Source organism: Carlito syrichta, unplaced genomic scaffold (genome assembly GCF_000164805.1).
Source record: "Carlito syrichta isolate Samal-C Ts95f unplaced genomic scaffold, Tarsius_syrichta-2.0.1 Scaffold306559, whole genome shotgun sequence".
Lineage (NCBI taxonomy): Eukaryota > Metazoa > Chordata > Mammalia > Primates > Tarsiidae > Carlito > Carlito syrichta.
Window position 1 is genome coordinate 2,597 of NW_007250655.1, and position 10,055 is coordinate 12,651.

The following is a 10,055-nucleotide window of genomic DNA, read 5'->3' on the forward strand; positions in this document are numbered from 1 at the left end:
CAAGGCAGAAGGATCACTTGAGCCTAGGAGTTGCAGATCAACCTGGGTGACATAGCAAATTCATCTCTACAAAAAATTAAAAATTAGCTAGGTGAGGTGGTGCACGCCTGCAGTTCCAGATACTTGGAAGGCTGAGGCATGAGGACTGCTGAGTTTAGGCAGTTGGGGCTACATTTAGCTGGTGGTGGAGCCACTGCACTTCAGTCTGGGCAAAAGAGTGAGATTGCAACTCAAAAAAAGGCCAGCAGGTTTTAGCTGCATGGAAACTGTGTGACACCCATGTTTAAAAGGAAAGAACATGGCCGAGCATGGTGGCTCTCTCTTATAATCCCAGTGCTTTGGGAGGTTGAGGTGGGAGTGTCACTTGAGCCCAGGAGTTCAAGACCAGCCTGGCCAACATAATGAGATCCCATTTGTATTTTTAATAAATCTGGCCAACATAATGAGATCCCATTTGTATTTTTAATAAATCAATAAAAATAAATTAAAATAAAAGGAGAGAACATACCTCTCACTAACCTTCACTTATTGGCCCAAGTAGAAGTGGGGAAGAGAGAAAAAAATGGAAGACACTGAGAAGCCCTGGGAAGCCAGGTGGAATCAGAGTGTGGAGCAGTGTCGGATGCTGAGGGTGGGTGCAGGTGAAGGCTGGCTGGGCTGATGGCCTCCACTCACCTCGGACCTTTCTCAGTGTGTGCTGACAGGCTCCATGTTCAGGTGGATGGACTCCACTCGGCAGCCTAGAGGATGCAGGACAGGAGACAGATTCCATCAGTGGGTGAGCATGCACAGCCTGTAGCCCTGTAGGGCCACCAGAGGGCATGGGGAAGTGGTGAGGCTTGGAGGGTAGCTACTCACCATAAGCGACAGGCTGTAGCTTCAGGACGGTGTGGAGGTGGCATTTCAGGTAGGGCATCTCCTCTGGAAAGAGAAACAGCCCACAGTTAGTGATCAGACATGAGGCACAGGGATGGAGGAACACCAAGAGATTCCCCAGAGAGCCCTATGCCAGTGGGGGTGTAGGCCCAGAACACAGACCATCTTGCAGGCGACTGTAGGAAAAGACCCATCATCGAGAAAGCACACAGTCAAAACAACCCAAAACCTACCCTCACACGATGGGACTTCTTTTTTTGAGTCAGTCTTGCTCTGTTGCCAAGGTTGAAGTTCAGTGGCACACTCACAGCCACCCCAGCATTGACCTGCTGAGCTTCAGAGATCCTTCTGCCTCAGCCTTCCAAGTAGGTTGAACTACAAGTGTATGTTACAACACCGGGCTAATTTATTTATTTATTTATTGTAGGGATGAGGTTCACCACGTTGCCTGGGCTAGACTTGAACCCATGAGCTCAGGCAATCAATTCCCCTCAGTCTCCTAAAGTGCTGGGCTTACAGGCTGAGCCACTGAGTCGGGTCACAATGACTCATGCCTATAATTCCAGCACAGCAATTTAGGAGGCTGAGGCAGGAGGATTGCCTGAGCCCAAGAGTTTGAGACGAGCCTGGGCAACATAGTGATACTCTGTCTCTACAAAAAACTTTAAAAGTTTGCCTGGTGTGGTGGTTCACTCCTGTAGTCTCAGTTTTCTGGGAGGATGAGGCAGGAGGATCACTTGAGCCCAGGAGGTTGGAGCTGTGGTGAGCTGCCCTGCCCCCTCCCCGCAGGAACCTAGGAAGTACAAAGGCCAGGGACTGTCAGGGGTCTGTTTACAACACAATTAAACCCACTGGGTGTCAACCTATGCTCAAAATTATTCCTTGGCCAGATATGGTGGCTCATACCTATAATTCCATCATTTAGGGAGGCTGAGGTGGGAGGATTGCTTGAGCCCAGGAGTTTGAGACCATCCTGGGCGATATGATGAAACCTCAACTCAACAAAATAATTAAAGAATTAACTGGGCATGGTAGCATGCACTCACCTGTTGTCCCAACTACTAGGGAGGCTGAGGTAGGAGGATTGCCTGAGTCCCGGAGGCTGAGCCTGTAGTGAGCCATGATTGTGCCACTGCACTCCAGCCTGGGCAATTGCATGAGACCTAAACTTATAAAAAAGAAAAAAGAATTTCCCAAGAGTTGCCAGGATGGGACAGGCAGAAGCTGCCACAGCAGGCCTTGGACCGCCACCTGCACAGTCCTCCTGGAAACACAGCAGCCACCGTGGTGTGGCTAACTTTCTGGCCCTCACAGAGGCCATGTTCTGCCCACAGTACCTGCACTATTATCCAGGAAGTAGGCCAGCAGGCAATGCAGGAGGGCCTGGTGGCAGATGACCAGCACATTCTCCTGCCATCCAAGCCCCATTATCATGGACTACAGGTACTGGACCAGGTTCTGGTAGGACTGAGCAGAGGCCTTACCACCGCATTAGCACTGGGATGCCTGGAAGGGACCCTGCCCCAAGCCCCAGTCCCCCATCAGATACACCAGAGAGTGGGCACCAAGTCAATCCATCAGTCAGTCAATCCACAGCAGTAGTGGTCAAGAAGGGTTTACCATGGAATATCGCTTGGCCCCACAAAGTGAAATCCTGATACCTGCTACTACATGATGAACCTGGAAAACATGCCAGACATGGCAGCTCATGCCTGTAATCCCTGGACATTGGGAGGCTGAGGTGGGAGGACCACTTGAGGCCAAGAGTTGAAGACCAACTTGGGCAACATAGTGAGACCCCATTTCTACAAAAATAAAAATAAAAATATTCATGCTGTGTCAAATAGCCAGACACAAGAATCCATGCATGGTGTCTGACTCCATTTACATAGAAAGCAAAGTGCAGGCAGAGTCACAGACATAAAATGCAACTTGGTGCGTGTCAGGGACTGGGGAGAGGACCAGTCAGGGTTCATTCTGGATGAGAATAAAGTGCCTGAAGTTAGTGGTAACAACTGCATGGCATTGTACACAGACTAAAAACCACCAAATGCATTAGTATAATTTCACAAGGCAAAGAGTGAATTCTACGTGAATTTTCATCAATTAAAATACATAAAAAAGAACAGACCTTTGACTTCAGACCCAGACCAGACCGGCTCTCAATCACCTGGGCCCTCCACACCTTAGCCACAGAAGTGGAGGTTGAGACCCTGGGTGAGGCCAGAGGACAGTGCATCAGCCACCAGCGGCCAAGGCACAAATGCTCAGGAGATCACAGACAGGGAGAACACCAAGAGGCCACAGTATCTCCAACCCTCTTGGACTCCAGAGACTGAATGCTTGTGGGAAGTACCTTCTGTCAGGACCAGAGCACCAAACTAGGCGACCTGGAGCCACCCTCCCAGCCAACCTGTCCCCCGTGTTGCTTTCTTTTCCAGAATCATCACACATCACCTTTTTCCTTCCCCATATCATTCTTTTATTTTTTTTGGTTGGATTCTCAGCCTATCACCCAGGCTGGAGTGCAATGACACACTCGTGACCACTCCTCAACCTACTGGGCTCAAGTGATACTTCCACCTCAGCCTTCCAAGTAACTAGAACTATAGGCATGCGCCACCATGCCTGGCTAATTTTTTGAGTTGTAGAGATGAGAGCTTGCCAAGTTACCCAGCCTGTTCTCAAACCCACGGGCTCAGGCAATACCTTCACCTTGGCCTGCCAAAGTGCTGGGATTACAGACTTGAGCCATTGTACCCGGCCCCATGTTGTTCTATTTGTCACTAGAGGAGCACTTCTCACTTCTGTCCTCATGAAAAACATGGCCATGCTTCCCCTGGGGCAGCTAGAAATTTCCATGTGGGAAGTCCTGATTCTGAGGTAGACATGCGGAAGTGTTAAGTATGAGTTTCCAGAACCCACACAGAAGGAAACAATGCATCCTCCCTGTGGGCACCCGGCCCTAAAAAGCTTGTGGTGATAGGTCCCTACCAGTGCCTGCAGCCTGCTCCACCACTCACCTCCCCTGTGGAGTAGTGATAGTAGTATTTGTCCTGCTTACGTAGCATGTACTCCTCAGGGTAGGTGTCTCTATCCCCTTGTATGTCAGCTCCTCACAGGTGCCCTATGGGGACCCAGTGGTCACTCAGGGTACAGGCTGGAGGGCCCTGTGGCTGCCCACACTGACAGGTTCAATCTTGTTGAGTGCCTTTCACTGCTCATAGGGCAGCTGTAGCACCTCAGCTGTCTGGATGGTCCTTTGCAGCTGGCAAGTCCACATCTGCAGGTCCTTCAGGTTCTGCTCCTCCACAAACTTTCTTAGTACACTGGTAAAATGTGACAAGCATGGAGACTCAGTCTAGGGCCCGGCCTCCCCTGTCAGGGTGGGAGGCACACAGCTGGGAGTGGTGCTCCATCCTTACTAGATGTAGGGACCTGAAAGCCACTGAGGAAGGTGGGCCGGACACACACTCTCCAAGGGACACAGCTCTTCCCACCCATCCCCTTTCCAGTCCACACTTGCTCACACATCACACACAGAGACACAGATGCACAAAGACACAAATACACAGAGACACAGCAAGTCACATCCACAGAGAGATAGAGACACAGAGAGAGATACACAATTACACAGAGACATAAAGACACACACAGAGACACAGATAGAAACACACGCAGAGAGACAGAGACACAGACGCACAGAGACACAGAGACACACATAGGCACAGAGAGAGACATACACACACAAAGACAGAAACACAGAGAGAGTGACACAAAAAGAAACAGACACAGAGACAAAAGACAAAGAGACAGAGAGAGACACAAACACCGAGATACAGACACACAGACACACACAGAAAGCGAGTGTCATACACACACAGAGACACAGAGAAATACAGAGAGACACATAAAGATATGTACACACACAGATACAAAATAGACATACACAGACACAAAGATACACACATGGATACAAAGACACACAGAGAGAAAGGCACACACAGACACACAGATACACACTCAGAGACACACATGATACAAAAACACACAGAGACACAAAGAAGTTGACACAAAGCCATACATAGACACATATGCCAACACACACACACACACATATTCACACATGGGAAGCACACCAAGGCAGTGATGATGGACGCCTCCCCGCCCTACCTTCTTGCCATGACTGCACAGGCCTAAGTCACCACCAATGTGGTCCTGCAGCCATTCTTGGCATGCCAGCACAGATAAATGGTACATGGCTGCATGTGGATATTCATCAGTTAGTACACAATGTGGCTCTGGGTGTGGTCTTGGATGAAATTCACCAGGAACTGGCAGCCCACGTCGGTCACCTTGATCAGCAACATGCCCCTGCAGGAAGACATCATGAGGGCCCTGTCAGGCCTCCCTGGCACCTGGCCTGGCTATCTCCAGAGATGCATCCCCTGAGAATAGCAAGGATGAGGGTACGCTCTGCTCCTGCAGGGCACCATGGGAACCCTCCTCTCTAAGAGTCAGGGCAAAAGTAGTGACCACTGCCACAGTGTTTGTCAGGGCAGGAGGCTGCCCAGCCTCCCAGGACAGGGGAGATAAAAGAAAGAAACTGGAACATAAAATAAAGGGACAAGGTGAGGTGGTACATACCTGTACTCCCAGCACTTTGGAGACTGAGGAAGGAGGATTGCTTGGGTACAGGAGTGCAGTGAGCTATGATTGTGCCACAGCACACCAGCCTGGGAGACAGGGTAAGACCCTGTCTCTAAAAAAAAAAACAAAAGCAAAAAACCAGAAATTAAGGAAAGTGTCAGAGAGATGACAGCAATATCAGGCTTAACTGTACACCCATGTCCTGAAATATCCTAAATATGGTTTGTCTTCAAGGAGTTTTTCAAAAAGACATTTTCAAAGAGCTGATAAAGGTTTCCAAGAGAGAATGTTTTGTGAGGATATAGTGACACACCCTTGTAACCTCAGCACTTTGGGAGGCTGGGCTGGGAGGATTACTTGAGCCCAGGAATTTGAAATCAGCCTGGACAACATAGCAAGATCTCATCACTACAAAATAATTCCCAAATTACCCAGGTGTAGTGGCATATCCCTGTAGTCTCAGCTACAGAAGAGACTGAGGTGGGAGGATCGCCTGAGCCCAGGAGGGTGAAGCTGCAGTGAGCCATGATGATGCCACTGCACTCCAGCCTGGGTAACAGAATAAGAACCCAATTCAAAGAAAAACAAACAACAAAAAAGGAAAACATCTATGTCCAGGTGCAGTGGCTCATACCTGTAATCCCAGCACTTTGGGAAGCCAAGGCAAGAGGATCACCTGAGCCCAGGAGTTCAAGATCAACCTGAAGAACATAGCAAGGATCCATCTCTTTTAAAACCAAATTTTAAAGTCCAGTGGGTTGGTTCAAGCTATAATCCTACGACTTTTGGAGGCCAAAGCAGGAGGACCGCTTGAGGCCAGGAGTTTGAGGCTGCAATGAGCTGTGATGATGACACTGTACCCCAGCCTACACAGCAGAGCAGACCCTGCCTTTTAAAAAGCTAACATGAAAAGCCCACCTGTTGGTCACTCTTGGGAATTACTGTCACACGTGTGGGGGTTGAGGGGCTGGTAGCTGGCCTCCTAGCAGCTGATCCGCTTCATGAAGTCAACTTGGTTTCTGCTGAGTTGCAGCATTTGGAATCCAGGAAGGAGATTTTGACTTCCTGTAATATCACATAGAGGCAACGGATGATCACACTGGAAACTTTCTGCTGAGATAAAGTGGGATTTGGGGCTTTCACAAGTGGGGGGCAGAAGTTCTCCTAATAAAGATCTCTGACCCAACAGTGAAGAGAAAGAGAGAGGTTGGGGGCAGAGTAATCTCCTGAGGCTTTGTGGGAACAGGATTGCCTGTCCAAGGGACAGAGATGGATGCCCACAAAGACCCAAAAAAGATTGCACATGCAGCGATAGTCAAGGTACTTAGCTTAGGCATTGTATACTTTACCACACACTGAAAAATATTTACAGTCACAAATTCCTGGGTCTGTCCCATTAGGCTGCTTTGAGGTTTAATTAGAGAAAGAGATTTCTGGACAAGAAGGATCGGGCCAAATGTCTCTGTGGTTAGGGAACACCTGAAAAATGAGGAACTCCTCACCCAGCACGGGGGTGGCAACTTGCTTGGAAACAGTACTTCACAGCTGCACCATGTCACTACCGAGGGGACAAGGAGAATGAAGCCAAAAGACTTCAACAAGACCATGTGCAGATTATGGCAACCTCTGGGGCCTGAACACTGAGCCCCTCCCTTCAGCTCTACTGAACAAATCTGATCTGATTATTTTTTCTTCTTTTAAATATTTTGAGTTGCAGGGTTGTCTGGGCTCGAGCACAGTGGAACAGTTACTCCTCACCACAGGCTCGACCTCCTGGGCTCAAGCGATCCTCCTCCCTCAGACTCCTGAGTAACTGGGACTGCAGACGTGGGCCACTATATCTGACTAATTCTTTTGATTTTCTGTAGAGACGATGTCTCACAATGTTGCTTATTCTGGTCTCAAACTTCTGGGCTCAGGCAATCCTCCATGCTCAGTTTGATATGATTTTTTAAAATTCAAATAGCCCTTCCTTAAGCATGAACTCCTTTCTTATAAATACTTGTAACTATTTCAACTACCTTGGGGAAACTACGACAGCTAATGCATGCATGGTACCCTATAAAGTTGCATATGCCAGGCACAGTGGCTCACACTTATAATCCCAGCACTTTGGGAGGCCAAGGTGAGAAGATTGTTTGAGTCCAGGGGTCTGAGACCAGGCTGGACAACTTGGCGAGACCTTCTCTCTACAATATATTAAACAAAAAAATAGCCAGACATGGAGGCCCACACCTGTGGTCCCAGCTACTTGGAAGGTTGAGGTGGAAGGATTGCCTGAGCCAGCAGTTCAGGACTGTTGTGGCCATGAGAATGCCAATGTTCTGCAGCCTAGGCAACAGAGTGAAACTCCAACTCAAAGAAAATAAAAATAAAGATGCACATGTAGGTCAGGGCCCCACCCCTGATACATTGCATCTGTACCCACCAGGCCTACATGCTGCCCACGGTCCTCAAAGCCCCTGGATGGAGCCAGGCCTTCAGGGAAAACAGTCATCTTACCATGATGTTAGATACCAGAACCGTGGGGTCGTCACACATGGACTTGATGAAGAATGCATGGAGGGAGCGAGAGACAAATGTTAGAGAACTATGAATACAACTGAGCAGCCAGGCATGGTAGCTCACACCTGTCATCCAGCACTTGGGGAGGCTAAGGCGGGAGGATTGCCTGAACCCAGGAGTTAAAGATCAGCCTAGGCAACATAGCAAGACCTCATCTCTACAAAAAATTAACCGCATGTGGTGGCACATGCCCATTGTCTCAGCTATCTGGGAGGTTGAATCAGCAGGACCATCTGAGCCTAGGAGGTCGAGGCTGCAGTGAGCCATGTTCATGTCATTGCACTCCAGTCTGGGTGACAGAGTGAAACCCTGATCCAAAAAAAAAAAGAATAATACTGTAAAGGGCCAGCCTTGCCATCACAGTGACATTGCTGTCACATGCAAGGTGAAGGGACATAATTCATCATTTCCTAAAGAAAAGAATGACCCTTTCCCCTCTCCCTTCTTCTCTGCCAATTCCTCCCCTGTCCCAGCAAAGGGAAGCCCCATAGCCCCCAAACCCTCCTGCAAGTAAGGCCCTATTTTCAAACAGCAAAACTCGGGCCATGGCAGGTGAGGGACTGAGTGGGAACTGAGACATGATAGGACCCTGAGGCATCTTCCTCTCCCAAGCTCTCTGGGGCAAGATGAGACGTCTGCCTTACCATTATGTCATTTTCTTCAGAAAAATGGAGGATCATGTGTCTCCTCTCTCTCTAGTAGTATTGGTAGTGTCAAAGACCTGACAGGGAGAGAGAAGGACCGGGGAGAAAGCATCCATGCATGAGTTTAACAGCAACTACCAGGCCGGACATGATGGCTCATGCCTGTAATCCCAGAAATTTGGGAGGCTGAGGTTGGAGGATAGCCCAATCCCAGGAGTTTGAGACCAGCCTGGCTAATGTATCAAGTCCTCATCTCTACCAAAAAAAAAAAAAGCCATGCATGGCAGTGTGTGTCTGTAATACCAGCTACTCCATAGGCTGAGCCCAGGAGATCAAGGCTGCAGTGTGCCTCTGCACTCCAGCCTGGGTGATAGAGTGATCTTTACTCAAAAAACAAACAAAAAAACACACTTAGCAAAGCCAGCAAGGAAACCAGCCTTGTTGTTTTCAGAAATAAGCCCCAAAAGGCCCTTCCAGGGAAGATGGCACTGCCCACGAGCCTCTCCAGGGGTGTGCCCGCTGTTGAGGGCACTCAGGGACAGAGGAGGGCTGGGAACAGCCCCCAAAGCAGACCATAAGCAGCAGTGTACAGTGGGAGGGTAGACACGGAGAGGAACCTGGGTCCTCTCTCCTGGAGATAGGAGTTGCCCAGAGGTGCCTAAGCATACCTAGGCTGTGTCCCTGAGTCCACCCAAAGTCTGATGCTATCTTCATGGGTCACTGGCTACTCTGGCCCTTTATCTCTCCACCCTCAGGGCTGTGTCCCTATTCGGGCACCCCACGATGGCTCCCAGAACTGCCCAGGTCAGTGAGAACACATTCCTTCTGGGACCAGAGATCAAGTGGCTGCACTCCCAAGACTTGTTGCATCTGCCTGCCTATCTTGACTAGGTAGCTTTATTTTATTTTATTCTATTTTGTTTTGTTTGAGTTGGAGTTTCACACTGTTGCCTAGGCTGGAGTGCAGTAGCACACTCATGGCCACCTCAGCATCGATTTGCTGGCTCTGGTGATCCTTCCACCTTCACCTTCAAAGTAGCTGGACATACAGGTGCTACCAAACCTGGCTAATTTTTTAATTTATTGTATAGACGAGGTCTTGCCATGTTATCAGAGCTGTTCTTGAACCCACGAACTCAGGCCATTCACTAACCTCAACCTCCCAAAGTGCTGGTATTACAGACTGAGCCACCAAGACTGGTTGGCTAGGTAGCATTTGACATCTCTCAGGGCAACTAAGGAACACTGACTGTAACACACAAGAAAGGGAAGCCACACATCAGCAAGGCCCATCCACTGGGGACACTGCACAAGACCCCA

The 10,055-nt window shown here is 49.1% G+C and overlaps 1 pseudogene; it reads right to left on the reverse strand.

Annotated features, from left to right (window-relative positions):
• The window catches only part of LOC103265418, a 10,211-nt pseudogene extending 1,399 nt beyond the window's left edge, over positions 1 to 8,812 (reverse strand).
• Positions 8,813 to 10,055: the final 1,243 nt, after the last annotated feature.